Source organism: Pecten maximus, chromosome 15 (assembly GCF_902652985.1).
Source record: "Pecten maximus chromosome 15, xPecMax1.1, whole genome shotgun sequence".
Taxonomy (NCBI): Eukaryota; Metazoa; Mollusca; class Bivalvia; order Pectinida; family Pectinidae; genus Pecten; species Pecten maximus.
This window is the reverse complement of record NC_047029.1, coordinates 10,591,271-10,611,870: the sequence shown is the minus strand read 5'-3', so window position 1 is coordinate 10,611,870 and position 20,600 is coordinate 10,591,271. Positions and strand designations below refer to the sequence as shown.

Genomic DNA, 20,600 nt, shown 5'->3' with positions numbered 1-20,600 from the left:
TGGCCTGGGAATTCCTGGAGACGGAAAGAGACAGATTGATGGCCTGGGAATTCCTGGAGACGGTAAGAGACAGATTGATGGCCTGGGAATTCCTGGAGACGGAAAGAGACAGATTGATGGCCTGGGAATTCCTGGAGACGGTAAGAGACAGATTGATGGCCTGGGAATTCCTGGAGACGGAAAGAGACAGATTGATGGCCTGGGAATTCCTGGAGACGGTAAGAGACAGATTAGTGGCTTGGGAATTCCTGGAGACGGTAAGAGACAGATCGATGGCCTGGGAATTCCTGGAGACGGAAAGAGACAGATCGGTGGCCTGGGAATTCCTGGAGACGGAAAGAGACAGATTGATGGCCTGGGAATTCCTAGAGACGGAAAGAGACAGATTGATGGCCTGGGAATTCCTGGAGACGGTAAGAGACAGATTGATGGCCTGGGAATTCTGGAGACGGAAAGAGACAGATTGATGGCCTGGGAATTCCTGGAGACGGTAAGAGACAGATTGGATGGCCTGGGAAGTTCCTGGAGACGGTAAGAGACAGATTGATGGCCTGGGAATTCCTGGAGACGGTAAGAGACAGATTGATGGCCTGGGAATTCCTGGAGACGGAAAGAGACAGATTGATTGGCCTGGGAATTCCTGGAGACGGAAAGAGACAGATTGATGGCCTGGGAATTCCTGGAGACGGCAAGAGACAGATTGGTGGCCTGGGAATTCCTGGAGACGGAAAGAGACAGATTTATGGCCTGGGAATTCCTGGAGACGGAAAGAGACAGATTGATGGGATGAATAACCAAAAATATTTAATATTCTTGCAACTGGTGAATCAATTTTCTGAGAAGAACCCTACATGATATACTAATGTTGCTTAACACATCAAACCGCCTAATGTGGAATCCAATATGGCTTCATTCTCTGATTGGCCATGTCGGTGTTGGTCTGCATCTTAGTTCTAATTGTCCATGTCGATCATTCATAATCTGCATAACTTGAGGTTTGTCTTAAACCTTTTGACTTTTGAATGCAAATTGACTTTTGGATGCACATGCTTACTGGTTAACAGATGCATGTAGTATCCTAAATGTTATGGGAAACTGACTACTTGGGCACATACCCCCATGGTTCTCTGTCCAGTAGGACACTGGAAATAATAATTCTTTATGGGATTAATGGTATCGGAAATGCCATGCTGGATACAAACATTGTACTTTACACTGCTTTTATGCCTCGAGTAGATCTGACATCGTACAAATTCCCGTGAATGCCAAACTTTTCATAGTCACCATTATCACTGATGTGACCAGCTGCCAGTGATATTTGATATTTGTCTTAGGATATTGTCCGAAGGTATTGCCATTGTCTATCTTTGGAAAGTCACAGTACTCCACAGTCGCATCTAGTTTGACAAATAGTGACTTGGCCCTTCTGGTAAGATCTGGCTCATCTTTCACACGCTGAGCTAAAGTCTTGTGAGCACTAAGGCGCTTTCATTTTGTCAGCCAGCGACCAATTCTTTGCGTCTCGCTCTTGTGTTCTAACATATATGGGGTGTCGGATTCCATTGAGATATGCTGTTACTATTCTAACGAGTGCCTCGATATCAATGAAAATAGTTGGCGTCATTTGTGTTTTTAGAGAAAAAAACATTGCTTGAATCGTCCCTGATATGACTTCCCTACCCACCTTGATTTAGTTATGGATCTATCAAGGTTGATCTGGGGAAGTCTTGTTCTTTTGCCCACTATCGTTCAACAAGGCATTAGGGTGATACACTTCAAAGCCCAAAATCAACACTTTGCACGAATGGTAAAGTTTTGATCTTTAGGCGGGATAAGAGTAAGTGATGAAGCTCTCTATATGCTAAATAATTTTAATGAACTGCATATGGAAGACATTCCAATTGTCAATTGTTCACAAAAGTTGACGTTTACTTTCGGCGGTATACTTTCTATTTTAGTATATATTATGGTTCAAACTTTCCTATTTCGTTAAAATGAATAGTTATTTTGGTCTGTTTTGTGACAATCTGCGTTCTTAGTTTAGTAATTAGCTACATAATTAGTTAATTAGGCGTGTGCATCATCGATTAATTTGGGTTAAATGTAAAGCAATTTGAACCAACTTTGATGGCAAATAGCTTTGTATCAGCGAGTGGTCTCTACTGGTTAAACATATTTAGGCCAACCCCTTTGGGAAATTAACACTGCTGGAAACCCCACCGTTGGTCTTGCAAGTGCAAATGCTTAAACATATCTATAAAAGCAGTCGATCGGCACATCACACAGTTTCCAGGTTTACCAAATATTTTCTTCTTTAGATGTTTAGTGGTTAGCGACAAACACAGCATTTAAGTATTTCAGAGTATCTATTATACAATTAGAAGTCTTGATTAGAATTACATCTTACTCCCTGATCCTAAATTACGACAAAGTTTAAAACTGAAACATCTTTATAAAAAACAGCATTTAATTGGATTGACACTATAGTTTACGCATGTTTGTGATGTTGATGGTTGATTGATCAAAGTTATGTAAAAAGATCACGGTACAAGTCCCGCGTGATGTTTCTACTGATAATCTAGGTCACTGGTGTAATCGATATAATTAGGAGTAATTGAAAGGCGTTCAGAGACACGAAATCTCGCGAGATTACGTCGTAGTCGTCCTCAATACAGCAGGTACACGCTACACATTTTGTTTTAAGTAAATAGGAGGGAAATAACACAACGCCATATCAAAACAACCATATTTAGTTTTGTTGTTTTCTACTGTGAAGCCCGAAGAGATTTAGTAAATAAACAAAATTAGTTAATTATTCAGAAATTACCTAGGTTTCTAGGGAATAGTAAAAAAAACAGGAAGTGGATTTTTTAACCAGAAACTAATAAACATCGTCTAATCTTCTTGAAAACATTATTATACATGTATGAAATTATCCTTAGGCTATACAAAAACGAAAATTGGTAATAAATTTTGAACAAAGTAATTAATCGAGTCCCTGTGAAGAATCGCCTGTTCTTTTGACGTCACGACTACAGGCGACCGTTCTTGGCAAAAAATAGTTCATAAAGATATTAAGAATACAAAATAATCGCATTTGCATCAATATGTTGTTCCATCGTGATGATGTTTATCTGTTATACAACATAACAAAATATATTGCGAGTTACATTGGTCAATCGGGTATTTTAATCCGGAAGCACAAATTTTCGAGACGATAAAAAAACACTTGATATAGTGACGTCAAAAAAGGACGTCATTTAATGACGTCACGGGCATTGTTCTACATATCACTAAATCAATATGGAACTATGAGAGAATTATGATCTGATAACTTTTCATTTTGTTTTGTAAGTTTATATAGTGACAATACATAACAAACGGAATATTCCATAATAGTAACGTTGTAAGTAAACATAGTGGGAAGTTAGTGAGTAATCATATATAAGAAAATGTGTTCTTGATTAACGGGGATCAACGTCGTCGTTTCTAGAAGTTCTTCCAAAAATTGATCCCCGTATGAAATAGATTATATCGTGGTATATCTAATACTGGCACTAGTTGTAATTTTTACAGAATAAGTTCCAGAATAGATCCTCAATCCTGTATTTACATATCATATTCTATTGATAAAGAGCACGTTCATTTAGTTTAGCATAAGGTACAGTATTTTTCTTCGAGGAAAAAACTAGATATATTCAAGGTTGGCCAAAGAACATTTTGTGTCATTCATATCAGCATACGTTGTCACGTCTTTATCCCTATTTCAACAGTATTTGAACACCCTGAAAGAATATTAGTAAAACGTTTGGATATTAGTAAAACGTTTGGATATTAGTAAAACGTTTGGATAAATGTTTTGTTCAACAAAAGGTTAAAACAAGTAAACACCTAATTCACCAAGAGGACATCGGTAAAGACATCAAAGAACCTTTTTTTTGGGGGGGGGGGGGGGGGGGGGGGGGGGGGGGGGATTAATGACGTTTTATATAACTTTAACAATTCAATTGGTACACGTTTCGTAGCCAGCCCTTTCCGTAAAGATATTTATACATTTACACCTATATACTATAAAGTAGTCACTTAAAAAGTGGCATCGTTTCGTTTAACAAAAAGGTATTGTCTTTGTTTAGATTAATAAAAGGAATTTTAACCTTCGAGATGTAATATTTTCCTCGACCTCCGGACTCGGGGAATTCGCCTTTCTCATAAAATATGTGTTTACGAGGAAATAGATATTACCCATACTTTAATGGTTTAACCTCCATCCACAACCCAACCCCATCCTCATCTCATTCTTTATAGTAAGGATTTAGTCAACACTAAAATAGTAGTAAATTGTAATTCATTAAAGGTTTGGAGGTAGCCAATTTGTATACAAATCATTTTTATGTTCTGTCGGTATATAGGTATTGAAGTTCGAAGTTTAACAAAAGGTTTGTTTACAATCATTGTTTGAGTTCAGGAGTCAAATATAAGCAATAATGCGAGAATTAACTAGAACAATAGGATTTTTTTTTTCGCTATTTTGGTGGCAAATATTTCGTCTTTGGAAATTTGAAGTGGACATCTCTAACAGTATTTAAGTGAAAATGAATCAACCGATGAAGATCACGTGATCAAACGAAGTATGCAGCATAAATGAAGAAACGGTGTCGCATTACATCATAAAAATTAACAACAACGGCGATCACAACTGTTATATAATTAACAGGTCCGGAGAGATGAAATAATTCCGGAATCTATGCCATACTGTTACGGAAATTAGTTTGTCCATTTTCCATTCGTGATAATTGATCACGCGCATGATTCCATTGATTTAGGCATAAAATATGACACCGACATGGGTACGGTCAGTGAGCACGGACGAAATTCCACTGGTGTCTTACCCGCCGGTATCTAATGGATGTTACGGCAATGACAGTCTTGATTGGTTCGTTGGTTGTCACCTTTCAACGTCCTATTGACAATAAGCAATTAGAACAATGCCTACTTATATGGAATCGAGGGACGAATTAAAATGCTGTTTCTTCGGCCATGTCGGAGGCACATTGACATGATACCTACTTTATTCTGCCACCGGAGTGGACATGTTATATGTCCTCGAGTAGGCACGTTTTTGTGCTGAGACCAAACAGGAAGTAGTATAGGGCTATTATCATTGACTTTGGTATGCCAAAGCTTTGTGAAACTACCCTTAGCTGATTTAACGTGTGTGGTCTCGCAACACAAGTAACAAAAGTGAGATAGTGTAAGCTGAGCCGTAAAGGTAGTCTCCAATCTTGTAAGTTCTAACTTCCGGGAAACCTTAAAGGTCGTCTTACAATTGTAACTTCTAACGCCCAGGGAACAGTAAAATTCGTCTAGCAATTTTACATCCTAACTTCCGGGGAAGAATATAACCAGTCCTACAAATTTAAGGTCCTAACTTCCGGGGAACAATAAAAGTCGTCCTACAATTCCCACGTCCTATCTTCCCGGTTAACATTAAATTCGGCTTATCCTATCTCGGAGAACAATAAAAGTAGTATTACAATTGGTAAGTCCTTACTTCCGGAACCGTAAATATTGTCATGAGATTTGTACGTCCTAACTTCCGGGGAACAATAGAAATCGTCTTACAATTTGATGGCGGCATTCCTTATTGACATCACACGACTTGGTTGCAGTATTCTATTATTTTCTGTCCTAATTTGTTGGTCGCGATCAGTATTGACTTTTGCAGCACAATCGGATAATTGTTTTATCTACCCGCCCCCACGTGACCGGATGTCAATTAATTGGTTAATACCAGTGTATATATAATCCTAAAGATATTCCGCTGGTGCTCTTTGAAGGTCTCGCGGAGACTGACGCTTCAATTACTCTACTTATGAACCCCAGAAAGCATCAACATGAATTCTCTAAATTGTGGTTATTATTTAACATATTTCGCTCCGAATAATAAGTCGAATAAAGTATCTACTTAAAATTACTTAAATTCATATATATGTTGTATGTATGTCAAAAAAATCACAATTAAATTTATTTTTTTACCATAGATGACATTAATAGGTCCCTACACATAATCTTAACAGATGAAATTTATCGTTTTATATATGTTTTAGTTTCATACTAACACTAACTATCGTATTGTAACAAAAACAATTTTCATATAATCAGGCACAATGCTGAAAACAGTTTTTGACTTTTCATAACTAACCCCTATGCATCATGCAGTATTTTCAAAGTATATGCGTATGTTGGTATAATACTGAATTGAGAAAAGTGGGCAATTTGTGAACAAATGGCAAATTACTCCTTTTGGCTTCAGATTTCTACTCTAGTCACGAGTGACTCTGCTTGGCTAGAAATATAGTTCTACTATATTAGCATATGCTATGATTGTGGACAAACATATACATTTATTTTCAATACTGAATCTCACAATTGTTCTTTTGCCAACAGGGTCCACAAGCGTTCTGCTGTTGGAACCAAGCTTTGTGAGTAATTGGACAGCAATTGAAACACAAGCTCAAACGGAAGTCAAGATTACGCATGATTTCGGCGAACTTCCTGTAAAAGTTGTTGCGGAACTGAGACTTACGATAAATGGACATGAATACATCTTCAATGCTCTGGGGAGTGCCCAGGTTGACGATGATGATTACTCGGGAGCATTATATGGAGGGATTATCTGTTTATACAATGAAGTACTAGTACATGTCTTCGCCGCCAAGTCTAGCAGCAATCCGATTGGCCTACTAGCTTATGTCGGTAAGTATCAGAGATCGGTTATGTTACAAACCAATAAACGATTTGAAACATCATCATATTACATAGAGCCGTCAGTCGATACACTATGTACAGATATAAATAACTGTTCCAGACAAAACGAGAGACACTTCCGGTCCCTATCGTGTACCATGAAATAGCAAATCGTGAGAAACATGATCCTTAACATGGACCACGACATATCAAATCGTGAGAATATGATCCTTAACATGGAGCATGACATATCAAATCGTGAGAAACATGATCCTTAACATGGACCCCGATATAGCAAACGTGAGAAACATGATCCTTAACATGGACCCCGATATAGCAAATCGTGAGAAACATGATCCTTAACATGGACCCCGACATAGCAAATCGTGAGAAACATGATCCTTAACATGGACCCCGACATAGCAAATCGTGAGAATATGATCTATAACATGGACCCCGATATAGCAAACGTGAGAAACATGATCCTTAACATGGACCCGACATAGCAAACGTGAGAATATGATCTATAACATGGACCCCGATATAGCAAACGTGAGAAACATGATCCTTAACATGGACCCCGATATAGCAAACGTGAGAAACATGATCTATAACATGGACCCCGATATAGCAAATCGTGAGAAACATGATCCTTAACATGGAGCATGACATAGCAAATCGTGAGAAACATGATCCTTAATATGGACCACGACACAGCAAATCGTGAGAAACATGATCCTTAACATGGACCCCGACATATCAAAACGTGAGAAACATGATCCTTAACATGGAGCATGACATATCAAAACGTGAGAAACATGATCCTTAACATGGACCCCGATATAGCAAACGTGAGAAACATGATCCTTAACATGGACCCCGACATAGCAAATCGTGAGAAACATGATCCTTAACATGGACCCCGACATAGCAAACGTGAGAATATGATCTATAACATGGACCCCGATATAGCAAACGTGAGAAACATGATCCTTAACATGGACCCCGACATAGCAAATCGTGAGAAACATGATCCTTAACATGGACCCGACATAGCAAACGTGAGAATATGATCTATAACATGGACCCCGATATAGCAAACGTGAGAAACATGATCCTTAACATGGACCCCGATATAGCAAACGTGAGAAACATGATCTATAACATGGACCCCGATATAGCAAATCGTGAGAAACATGATCCTTAACATGGAGCATGACATAGCAAATCGTGAGAAACATGATCCTTAATATGGACCCCGACATATCAAAACGTGAGAAACATGATCCTTAACATGGACCCCGACATATCAAAACGTGAGAAACATGATCCTTAACATGGACCCCGATATAGCAAACGTGAGAAACATGATCCTTAACATGGACCCCGATATAGCAAACGTGAGAAACATGATCCTTAACATGGACCACGAAATAGCAAATCGTGAGAAACATGATCCTTAACATGGACCCCGATATAGCAAACGTGAGAAACATGATCCTTAACATGGACCCCGATATAGCAAACGTGAGAAACATGATCCTTAACATGGACCACGAAATAGCAAATCGTGAGAAACATGATCCTTAACATGGAGCATGATATAGCAAATCGTGAGAAACATGATCCTTAACATGGACCCCGACATAGCAAATCGTGAGAATATGATCCTTAACATGGACCCCGACATAGCAAATCGTGAGAATATGATCCTTAACATGGACCCCGACATAGCAAATCGTAAGAATATGATCCTTAACATGGACCCCGATATAGCAAACGTGAGAAACATGATCCTTAACATGGACCCCGACATAGCAAATCGTGAGAATATGATCCTTAACATGGAGCATGATATAGCAAATCGTGAGAAACATGATCCTTAACATGGACCCCGACATAGCAAATCGTGAGAATATGATCCTTAACATGGAGCATGATATAGGAAAACGTGAGCCTCTTTTAAGATTAAAATCATTTACATGGACCACGACATAGCAAAACGTGAGAATATGATCTATAACATGAACCACGAAATAGCAAACGGGAGAGTTTGATTGTGTACTGGAAATATCTTGTACTCGAAGTACTACTGTTTTTAATATTTCAAATACTTTTCTTCCAACAGTTTATATTTATCTTAACATACAATACAAAAGAAGGTTTTTTTTTATCACCTTGATATTGATAACATATTCCGGATCCAATGTCTAATTTCGATTTACAGTTTAACATCAGACTTAAATTTCCATTTGGTAAATCAACTTTTTTTTGTTATACCTGCCTCATTAAATCCTGGTCATACATGGAGTTCTTTTAACAGTTATATAAGATACAATGCCCCCCCCCCCCCCCCCCCCCCCCCCTGGTACTATTACTTTATGTCTTTGATATTATAAAGGAAGTATGTATAGAGTATTAGAAGTCAATATGTAAATCACCATAGATTAATATAATTTTCATGTATTAGTTAAGTAAATACTTATCAAACATTCCATACACCAACTGCAGCTGGCCTTAATATGTCTTTTTTTTTTTAAAGTTTGAACATTTAACTTTATGATTTTATAATTAGCTTGAACAACCATTGTACATTCATGACATGTATCTGTTACATATGACACATATTATAATAGATATTGACTGAATGGGAATAGAAAACGATGTTGTTCCAACAGGTCAGTTTTACAGGTACAATTAATGTAAATGGTATAAGGTTGCTGGTGTCCAACTGCCCAGAGGCAAATTGTACCTCAGGCTCTATAATCTTATTTCCTGGGCGAGAACAATGTGTACTAATTACAGGTATAAGGCTTTTGGGAAATGGTGCATTTACATTTATTATACCATTTGGAATTACACTGATTTACTTTTTTTTTTTTTACTTTAATCTCTTTCTTGACAATTATTTTTTTAAAGCAATGTCTTTATATTTTTTAATATAACAAGATAAGAACCGCATCATTTCTTAATTTGATTTGCATTATTTTTTTCTGAACTTATATCATTCAACAGTGTACCTCTACATACCGGACACCTGCATAACCCGACCAATACGTTTGGTCTCAATGACTTACGGTGTAGACAGGTTACAATGTATTAAGAAACGGCTTATTTTTACTTTCTAATTTCAGTATAGAATAACTTCATTTCAATAGAGTTGGTCTTCTTTAAGCTGTTAACTAATTTGTTAATGGTTTTACAGCTTATCTTGACATTTCCACCTTAATTACATCGGTATTTCGTTTATACATGTAATTTTGGTCTGATTAAGGCCTCTCAAATGGAGAGCTACAATCCTTTCCTTCAATTCAGGAGATAATCTTACTGTTCTATTGGCCTGAGGTTATAACACACCCTGCTTTGCACAGCTTCATCATTTGAAGCCATACAGCGACAAAATTGACATAGGTATTTCTGTGAACCTAGGACAGTACCTGTAGCTGGCTCCTAAAACTCACCTGGCACAGTTCTCAGGTGTGTCAGGCCAGTATCAGTCATGCATGGCCAATAATAATAGCAATTAAACAGATACTGTCATTCATTATGGGTAGTCCAGAACTACATACTTGTGTGTACATTATGTCAGAACATTAATTTAACTAAGTAATGCTCGTAAATATGTACAGTTGTAAATATATATTTTTCTAATGATACATTTGAATATATAACCTATATAGACTAAAACGATTATGTTTTTTTTTTATAGTTACGTGCCTGAACTGAGTACATATATGTAGTTATATTTTCCTTTCATGTAGAGAATGTCTTATTAAAAAACATATAATTCATTAAATACTATAAACTGTCAATATTTTGAATAATCAATAACATAATATAGATACATTATCTAAACTTCCTTTACAGTCATGATATATGTACAGTAATGACTATTCTAATTGAGGGACTATTACCTTAGATTTCAACCTCAGGAATTGTAGAATTTGGCCTATGAATAATAAGATATATCAATAATTAAGCGATACACGCGCCTACACCGTCAACTTTGTTGTTTTTATACATATTTTCGGGGTCGGAATATTGATTTATTACGAGGAAAGCCGATTCGCGAATAGGTCACATGGTCCGTCACGTGACGAAGTCATTAACTTCCGTCGCAAAGAAAAAATGGATCACGAGGCAAGTGTAAACAAACACACGTCTAAGGCATGGCACTTACTTTTGCGTCTTTCTGTTAATATTTGTTTGCAGTAAATGATTCTTTAGTGTTATGATATATAAGGTTAAACAACTTAACTTAGTTATTCGTTTTGTTGTGGCTTTGTCGTGTGATAATCAACTTTGTTTATCGCTGGCGCTAAACTAGTGGGGCCCCAAGGGGTAATTACAATCGAAAAATAAACTTACTGTCTCTCTGTCTCTTTCAGATTTTTAACTGGAATGTTACTGTATTCTTTGTCGATATGTACAGGAATTGATACCTTCTCTGTTTAAATAGATATCGTTTTCCATTCAACTGGCATCAATATATATATTTGATATAGATTAATAAACAGTGTGACGCACACAAGAGTTGGACTAACTCTATACCTCCCAGGTACTTGTAGAACATGTTAAAAAGAATGAATGCCAAAAGTAATGAGTTGGTCCAGTATCTTTCTACTTTTCTGTCATGTATCAAGTTTTCTTTTCTAGTGTTCTAAGAAAATTTTAATAGCTTCGGTTTTAATTCAGATCAACACCAAATTGTTAGCTAATTATATTATACAATAGACACCACCACCAGCTTCTCAGAGCTTGGGGAAGGGGACAAGGTAGAGCCTGTAGTAGTCTGAGAGACATGGTATACCATGCACAGTATGTGATAGAGGATATAACATATCCGAACATACTGTTGCTCTCCTGGTTTTACAGCAATTTCCCAAGCTGTGCAGTGTAGACAATTAGACACAGGTCCTCCCTGACGACTTTGGACAATCCATCAGTTTCAAGGCAACCAGGATTGGTTAACTGATATTACTCTTGTATGTTTATCTAAGTACAAATGTATGACAAAACGTTTGTCTCGGTCTTTGCAATAAGTATGTATATAATGACATGCTTATTTAGTTTGGATAATGATGATGATGATGATGATGATGATGATGATAATGCTTTGTCAAAATATGATCACCTTAGGGCTTTTTCTGAGGGCTTTCTGGGGCCATTTCCAATTGGAATTATTTCATTTTAAACCCAGATTCCTATAATTTTCTCTTTACTCCTGAAGAAATATTTCCAAATTCACCAATTTTCTAAAAAAATATAGTGTATGTCACAAGTATGGTGGTTGTCTGACAGTTATGGTGTCACAAGTATGGTGTGTTTGGTAAGTATGGTGTATGTGTCATAAGTTTGGTAAGTATGATGTATGCGGCAAGTATGATATATACATTTGTATGTGCCACAAGTATGTTAACGTGCATGCATGTAAAAAGTGTCCATGTATCTGGTTATTGTCATCTGTACTAACACTCTTTTACTAGAATAGATTTGTCTACAGATGTGATTAAAATATCTATGCCAACAATTAAATAACTAGTCCAAGAAACTATTATTTTGACTTGCCTTGGCTTCTTTGTTATAACGTTGATGTATGATTTGTAAGTACAGTATGATTTGTAAGTACAACATTTGCTTCGCTGTATCATGTAGCCATACAGCCAACTAACAACAATGAGAGTATGGAGTTAAGTAATTTAAAGTCATCATCATATCAAAATACATTAGTGAACATATTGCAAAAATCATCATTATCTGTGTTGAGCATATTTGAACAAAACATCATCATCTGTGGTGACAGTGCTTTTTCTCATTGGTTTGGGATGGGGTCTTTTTGTCTCATTTTGGGACGAAAGTTGGTGAATTTGGAAATATTTCTTCAGGAGTAAAGAGAAAATTATAGGAATTCGGGTTTAAAATGAAATAATTCCCATTGGGAATGGCCCCAGAAAGCCATCAGAAAAAGCCCTGAGGTGATTATATTTTGACAAAGCATCATCATCATCATCATCATCATCATCCAAACTTAATAACATTATATACATACTTATCGCAGAGACTGAGAAAAACGTTTTTGTCATTCAGTTGTACTTAGTTAAACATACAAGAGTAATATCAGTTAACCAATCCTGGTTGCCTTGAAACTGATGGATTGTCCAAAGTCGTCAGGGAGGACCTGTGTCTAATTGTCTACACTGCACAGCTTGGGAAATTGCTGTAAAATCAGGAGAACAACAGTATGTTCGGATATGTTATATCCTCTATCACATACTGTACATGGTATACCATGTCTCTCAGACTACTACATGTTCTACCTTTCTTAGAACACTAGAAAAGAAAACTTGATACATGACAGAAAAGTAGAAAGATACTGGACCAACTCATTACTTTTGGCATTCATTCTTTTTAACATGTTCTATAAGTACCTGGGAGGTATAGAGTTAGTCCAACTCTTGTGTGAGTCACACTGTTTATTAATCTATAACAAATATATATTGATGCCAGTTGAATGGAAAACGATATCTATTTAAACAGAGAAGGTATCAATTCCTGTGCATATCGACAAAGAATACAGTAACATTCCAGTTAAAAATCTGAAAGAAACAGAGAGACAGTAAGTTTATTTTTCCATTGTAATTACCCCCTTGGGGCCCCACTAGTTTAGCGCCAGCAATAAACAAAGTTGATTATCACACGACAAAGCCACAACTAAACGAATTACTAAGTTAAGTTGTTAAACCTTATATATCATAACACTAAAGAATCATTTACTGCAAACAAATATTAACAGAAAGACGCAAAAGTAAGTGCCATATGCCTTAGACGTGTGTTTGTTTACACTTGCCTCGTGATCCATTTTTTCTTTGCGACGGAAGTTAATGACTTCGTCACGTGACGGACCATGTGACCTATTCGGCTTTCCTCGTAATAAATCGAGCGTGCTACTGTTTACAAATAAACAATGTTCCGACCCCGAAAATATGTATAAAAACAACAAAGTTGACGGTGTAGGCGCGTGTATCGCTTACTTATTGATATATCTTATTATTCATAGGCCGAATTCTACAATTCCTGAGGTTGAAATTTAAGGTAATAGTCCCTTTAACAATAAAATAAATATTCCTAGTAGACTAAACCAATGTTAAAAGTAATATTAACAGAACAAAAGCAATTTGTAAAGATCTATTTATTTATATATGAATTATATATATGATATAGTCTGATTATAGACCTGGGGTAGACATGGTGTCTTATAGGACTCCAGGTAGACTCGGAGTCCACTTGGAGTGCACTCCAAGTTTACCTGGAGTCCAAACGGAGTGCACTCCAAGTCCAAAGGGAGTGCACTCGGAGTGCACTTGGGTGTAACCTTTAGTCTACACTCAACTGTATTTAACATGAACCACGACATAGCAAACGTGAGAATATGATCTATAACATGGACCACGGCATAGCAAACGTGAGAATATGATCCATCACATGGACAACGATAAAACAAAACGAGACACACTTTCTCTCCTTAACATGATATAAACGGATAATTCTGCCGTGAATTAATGTCATGTATTTGAAAGCAATAAATTCCTTTAAAAGTTATTTACAAACTTTATACAATATAACTTTAACGAAGAATTACCATACATTTCATGTGTATGGTTTGTGTGAAAGTTCACGAATTAAAGCAGCTTTTTCACATTTCCTGCAAAATGGTATATGCATTACTGATGTCATTTTACCGTCATGTTCGGCTACCTATTCTTAAAACGGAGACTTGCTGTAGATATGCTTCAATATGTATTAATTACACCGACCCGACAACAAGACACAACTATTTTGCCGGATTTATTAAAATAACAATAAGCATTGACAATGTTAATACACAACGCACCACTTAAGCACACATGTGACAAAGCATACTGAACTGTCAAATAAATAAATAAGGCGCGAAAAATGATTAGGTCTATGAACCTTGTTACGTAAAACATTTACGCACTGTGTCGTCCCAGTTTCCCACCTAGATAACAGAACTGGAATTCTGTTGTTCATCTATGGACAATGCATGGCCCATTTTTTTCAAAAGTCACCCCTAGCAACAAAAATAGTAACTCCCCCTGACAACTTTGAATAAGTAGCTCCATGCGTCACGGAATGGCAGACGGCGCTAGGACGGTTACCGATTGGTTTATTTTGTTTAATGTCCTATTAAAAGCCAGGGTCATTTAAGGTTTGAAGGTCGAGGAAAGCCAGAGTACCCGGAGAAAGACTGTTACCGAAGCCTTATTTTCACAAATAACCACGACATCTTTTCCCTGTAAATTCAGGACCTCATGTTTAGACTACAAATGTAGTTCAAATGCGTTATCATGTAAAACCATACATGTACCTACATCGTCTGACGGAAACCTGGCATGAATAAAATTGTCCTGTAATAGGTCACCAACCGCCACATCCAAACAAACAGGCACCAGATGCCACATACTAATCCAGATAGGACCATTCCTCCTCTGAAATCATCTAAACTCTACAACGTCTGGTATACACACATTTGCAACTTGAACACAGAAATCTTGCCTGGCTTCGCAAAGTGAGAGATAGACTTCAGTTTCCACAAAAACTCTACGAATCATCTAAAGTAACACTTTTCCTACAGATCAATTCTCGAACAGACTTAAAGAGTGTATTACTAATATTCAGTTTTAAATTCAAAATTTTAGCGCTGTACATGAATTAGCGCTCCACAAAGAGCGCGAAAAGTGCTAAAATTAAACTCCCACTAAAATAAGAACGTTTACGGTACCTTATTCTGAGGAACGGACAAAGTCACAAATCACACCTAAAACACCCTATATGCAGCTTAACAGGGAGTTTTCTTTCTCTGATTCTCTAAAACCACAAGCATCCAGCAACCTTACGAGAACCATAAAAGCTGTGTCCGCTCTCACAGGAATTTCCACCCCTGCTAACTCATCTAGATAATTCACTTTATTATAGCCCATCTCCGTAAACATGAAATAACAGCTGTGACTCGCCGACATGTTTTGCGTGATAGACCTAAGATCAAATGACAAAACAGTATCAAAGATCAAATGCTGATTCAAATGAACACCAACCAAGTTTGTATATCCCGCGTTATCAGGAATTTGTCAATATGCCAGTTTTATATCTCGCTTATGCAATATGAACATTTTGCCCTTTCGATGATTGACTTAACCAAGTTATCAAATCAAGGATAATAAATATCTCTCTGACCTAAATAAAATTCCTTGGTTATATCATCATTAACTGTCTGTGCCTGTGAGGAGTTAGGGTCTAAGAGCCGCCCGTCTCTCCCAGGAATCTGCCTTTGATTCTGTGTTTAACGGGGACACTACCATTTGTGAAACATATAGAACATTTCCCCCATCTCAAGCCGAGAGGAAAGATTCTAAGTTGGACAAATACGATTCTTGCCGAGTGTTTGGCAGCTAAAGAATCTTGCCCAGATATTAGAGATCCCACTGTCTCTTTCCCAAGGGGTCGACTTGTGAACACATAGTCACACCGACACCGTGTATTGTGAACACATAACCACACCTGCACCTTGTATTGTGAACATATAATCACACCTGTACCGTGTATTGTGGCACACCTGCAAATTGTATTGTGTCACATCCGCACCGTGTATTGTGAACACATAACCACACCCGCACCTTGTATTGTGTCACATCCGCACCTTGTATTGTGTCACACCTGCACCTTGTATTGTGTCCCAACCGCACCTTGTATTGTGAACACATAGTCACACCCGCACCTTGTATTGTGTCACACCCGCACCTTGTATTGTGTCACACCCGCACCTTGTATTGTGTCACACCCGCACCGTGTATTGTGTCACACCCGCACCGTGTATTGTGTCACACCTGCACCTTGTATTGTGTCCCAACCGCACCTTGTATTGTGAACACATAGTCACACCTGCACCTTGTATTGTGTCACACCCGCACCTTGTATTGTGAACACATAGTCACACCTGCACCTTGTATTGTGTCACACCCGCACCTTGTATTGTGAACACATAGCCACACCAGCACCTTGTATTGTGTCACACCCGCACCTTGTATTGTGTCACACCCGCACCGTGTATTGTGTCACACCCGCACCTTGTATTGTGAACACATAGTCACACCTGCACCTTGTATTGTGAACACATAGTCACACCCGTACCTTGTATTGTGAACACCTACACCGTGTATTGTGAACATATAGTCACACCCGAACCTTGTATTGTGAACACATAGCCACACCCGCACCGTGTATTGTGAACATATAATCACACCTACACCTTGAATTGTGAACACATCGTCATCGCTATCGGTTGTACGTGTCGTTGAGGATCGGCATTCAATTTCTCGTTGGTTGTTGTCTAAAAGAAAATTATAAAGATTATGTATCGGTGGGATGGTGTCCGCATGTTTTTCCTGTCAACGAAAATACTATCGATAAACAGGATTCGAAGATTGTTTTGTTATTGGTTGTTAACTGAAGGTCTCCATTAACGTTATTTACTTGAATATGTATAAACATTAAGAAAATCATTCGAGAACTACGCTAATTGCCCCGGGGGAAAATGGGCCCAGTTCTTAGTACTGATAAAATGTATACTTTGAAAGTTATTTATATGTAGACTTAACGTAGAACTATTGTGAGGACGGTATTGATTTACATCCGTGATATTTTGTCTACAAAAATAGATAAATACTAAAATCAATAATCTGAATCAGGCGAAGAATAAAATTTAAAAAAATATGTAAATCACCACTCGTTCTGTTTAGAACATCGTGATGTGCTTTTGTTTGTAACGCACTAAGGCAGCACCATCTCGTAGTTAAAAAAAACTCGGTCACTCACGTGTATTGCGTGATGTCATTTCTCCAACCATTTGTCGTCGGATGGGCAGCAGTCATCATATTCTTTCTTAGTTCATTGTGGTCATATTTCACGTAGGCGACCGATCTTACGTGGAAAGTTATAGGGGTCACCTCGAGTACTACGGCATTCTCCCAACAATGAGACCCCTAACATGCTCCCATCTGGGCCAATAACAGTGATTTATATATTTTCTATAGAAATTACCGTTGCCCGGGTGTAAAATTCATCGACGCCCAGGTGTAAGCACCGGCGCCCGGTCAGTACGATTGAACCCGGTGATGATTGTAAGATAAATATAAAAGGTTACATTTTTAATACCCGCATATTACATTGTAATATCCTTGCATATTATATATGACCGTTCGTTTAATATTTGTTTAGATCATTTTCCAGATAATTAATGTATAGTTTCAGTAATGCAAAATTGTTAAGTTGCGAATTTTGAAATATATATCAAAAGATTTGTTTGTGTGCGGATACTATCAAAGCGGTTTCGTTCTCTACTTAGTACTTTAAACTTTAATTGTTTGGATGGCATATTTGTTGTGTGTTGATATGATAACATATACTTTCATTCCATTTCTAGGTGAATCTGGTTGGGACGGGCCCATGCATCTGAACCCTGACGATGCCAAATCGGGTCACGTCCGTGTGAGGGCATGGAGGGCGTGGGATTTCCCCCGACCTGATTTCTACCATCCGTGGACGGAGCTTAATGTTCTAAACAGTAAGTCCTGGTCTACATATATCAAGACCTTGAGTTCCTGAAGAGCTACCGCTATTAATTTCATGGACAAATCCGGCCAGGTGAATATCTAGATCAAGTTCAAGATTCAGTTTCATCAACTTTCCTTAAAATAAGGAAGTTTCTTAATGTCGTAAAACAGATAGATTTTATATGCAGCTGTTAATATTTCCTAATGTCACTTATGTGTCGTTGTTTAAGCAGGCTATGTGTGTCATCCATCATATATGTAAATCACAATATTCCCTCTAGTGACCTGTTACTAATATTTCCAAATTAGAACTTTCACCGTTGTAGTTACCGTTGTATGTAATATGTCCATCATTTGCTTTGGTGTCTTCATCATGAAACATTGCGACTAAACCCGTACAGTTTTGTCACACGAATTACTCATATAAGCTCTTGGTCTTTGAAATAAATCCGACCAATATTATCACCAGTTGAAGATAATAAACCTCGACCAATATCATCACCAGTTGTAGATAATTAACTTGACCAATATCATCACCAGTTGTAGATAATTAACCCGATCAATATCATCATCAGTTGTAGATAATTAACCCGACCAATATCACCACAGTTGTAGATAATTAACCCGACCAATATCATCATCAATTGTAGATAATTAACCCGACAAATATCATCACCAGTTGTAGATAATAAACCAGAACTGTAATAACCTAAATACAAACATACTTGTCCCTTCTTATTTGTTTAAGTTAAGTTTAAACCTATTTTTCAAAATCGGCTTGTTTTCAACGCCTTTGATATTTTGAAGATGTTTTGCTGTAGTCCACGTGCTGCTAATTAACCTATTCGAAACATTTGGTGTCGCCAAAGGAAGGCAATTACATCAGCATGGTTTCCAAATCAATAATCACGATGGCAAGTGGAACAATTCCTTTTCATGAATGTTATTCCCAGTCGATATTATCTGTTTACCTGAGTGACATATAATTGTAGCAGCATCCAACTATATCATATTGGCCCGGGACTTGGTGACGGTGAACTGCTGTTTTCAATATCTTATCTTCAATCATTTTCTTCCTGAAATAAATCCATAACTTATTTTCGACATCGGTTTATTTTTCAGGGTGTTTAAGCAATAAGAACTCATTGTTTGACCCAGTCTTGCTTTTAATTGTTTGCCATGACAACATAACATATTTTTTTTTGGTTTCAATATGAATAATCAATGCTTTGTCAGAGAGTCTTTATGTGAATTCCTGTTGGCCTTGCAGATTACTTAATTGGCTAGAACTTCCGCCAATTTTCCAGACTCCCGATCCTGACTGTTGGACTTTTTCCTGTCACAACTAGACATAAAACGATACTACATCATTAAGCATTTATTAATCTAAAACCAATGAAGCTGACCAACTATAATTTTGTCGACATGTTGTGTATTTGTAGATAATTTGAGTTTCCACGAGATACAACACAACCTTGGTAAATATCCTGATTACGTCATCGTGCAGATTAACGGCAGCAGGTCGGGTATGACAGGAGAAGCAATAGGTAAATTGACAGCTTATTGTGTTAAGATTGCTGGCATTTTTATATCCATTAAATTTTTTTTATGTATTTATGAAGCTATTTCTACATAATTTCCTGTTATTTCGCACATGCAATATTTTTGTCACTAGTCTAATATATCCTTAACCGTTTTTCATTGACTGCGTCAGTCAGAAATCGCTTGTGATCGTTACGTCATCAATTGTACAGGGCGAAACAAAATGGCTGCCTCCGGTTGATTTTGCCCTCTACATTTCGACTTCAGAATTACCAAAATCCAAGTTCCTGAGTAATGTGATAACAAATATCTTAAATTTGCTTTGATTTTATATGAGATTTATTAATCTCAAAGTTTTATGTTTTTGCTCGCTAAAGGCACTTGCAAAAATAACAAGAGGCCCATGAGTTTTGATAGAATTTAGCATATTTGGCCCCTGTGACCTTGGTGTCATCCATTTATACAAACTTGGTAGCCCGTCATCTCAGCATGCTTAAGGCCTAATATTTGGTCTCAGGGCCTTTTGGTCATTTTTTAGTATATTGACCCATATTACCTTGAATGAAGGACAAGGTTATCCATTTGATTTGAACAAACTTGGAAGCGCTTCATCCCAGCATGCTAAGACCTAATATTGGGTCTCGGCCTTTTGGATATCAAGAAGAAGTCATTTTAGTATATTTG

The 20,600-nt window shown here is 37.4% G+C and overlaps 1 long non-coding RNA gene across 1 annotated transcript; it reads left to right on the top strand.

The window, feature by feature from the left end:
* The first annotated feature begins 6,613 nt into the window (after window positions 1-6,613).
* LOC117343483 lies at window positions 6,614-19,917 on the top strand. Its single transcript, XR_004536019.1, has 3 exons — window positions 6,614-6,756; window positions 18,245-18,385; window positions 19,817-19,917. It is a non-coding gene; the product is annotated as an uncharacterized LOC117343483 (long non-coding RNA).
* Window positions 19,918-20,600: the final 683 nt, after the last annotated feature.